General features: G+C 37.0%; 1 pseudogene; it reads left to right on the forward strand.

The window, feature by feature from the left end:
- Positions 1 to 780: 780 nt before the first annotated feature.
- Positions 781 to 934, forward strand: LOC116275640 (annotated as a pseudogene).
- Positions 935 to 1,356: the final 422 nt, after the last annotated feature.

Consider the following 1,356-nt stretch of genomic DNA (forward strand, 5'->3'; position numbering starts at 1 on the left):
AGATATTGATGAAGAAGCACTTCTGTTAACTGTTCTATAGGAAGTTGAAAGACTTTCTCCCACAGTTGTTCAGCTCGAGGGCTAGAACTCCAGAACTACCTTCTATTTCAGGGTTCTTTTTGCCTGTTGCCATGAAAAAATTTAGCCTGTCTCCATACAAACATTCCCATTTTATATGCCCTTTTTAAATATGATGCTTTAGATACGAAAGTGCACCCAAATCAGGCCCATTATGACATGCATAGAGGTTGAATTAGTATGGAGGCTTCTAATTCAGCCAAACGATTCTTCTTTTTAAAATTATGGCGCTGTTTTTATTAGGTTGATCACCAGAATAATTGATTTGATTTTGTGTATAAGCTGCTTGAAGGAATGCTGCAGATGGACAATTTTAAATACTATAGGCTGGGCGCAGCATCTCGTGCCTGCAATCCCAGTATTTGAGAGGCGGAGGCCAGAGGATCACTTGAGGCCAGGAGTTTGAGACCAGATTGGGCAACAGAGCAAGACCTCATCTATACAAAAAATTTTTAAAAATATATGTGTGTATATATATATATATAGCTGGGTATGGTGGCATACGCCTGTAGTCCCAGCTACTTGGGATGCTGAGGTGAAAGGATCACTTGAGCCAGGGAGGTTGAGGCTGCAGTGAGCCATGATTGTACCACTGCAGTCTGACCTGGGTGACAGAGCAAGATCCTGCCTCAAGTGGTCTACATCTATTTTCCAAGAGTGATTGCTGTTCAGTGAAAAATCTATGCTTTAAAAGATGTATCAAAGACTATACTTCCCAGCATCATTCCTATGGTTCATTACTAGAAAAGCTTCTCCAACAGTGTAGAGCACTAGAAGCCAGAAGGAGGAGGTGCAGAGTTCTCTCTTTAGTGTGAAGCCAGCTTTGCTCTTTGGAAAGGAATGCAGTCTGAGTGATTCCATTTTTAATTTAAGAATTTTTTTCTTAAAAAAATACAACAAAGAGAATCAAAACACCAGGTTAATAAGGTGGTGAAGATTCTGAGAGTTGTAGGAGGTGTTGTAATAATCCTAGTTATATTTCTTTCTCATATAAAAATGAAGAAACAGGATTTGTTTTATCAACTCTATAGAAGATTTGTTTAATCTCTTATAGAGAGTAGATATATATTTTTACAATCGGGATTAAAATATTATTTTCAATAATTGGCAGGCTTAATTTGTACTAGAAAGCTAAATTTAGGCCTTAGATAAATGTAGTAAGTATATTTTGCTTAATGTATATTTATGCAGATTTTTCAAAAGTGGTAAGTTGTAGTGCCTTGGTTCAAGGCACTGAAACATGTAAGCAGAAAATCTCATTTTCAGAAATTAAAAAGA

The sequence above is a fragment of the Papio anubis genome, chromosome 6 (genome assembly GCF_008728515.1).
Source record: "Papio anubis isolate 15944 chromosome 6, Panubis1.0, whole genome shotgun sequence".
NCBI classification, from domain to species: Eukaryota; Metazoa; Chordata; class Mammalia; order Primates; family Cercopithecidae; genus Papio; species Papio anubis.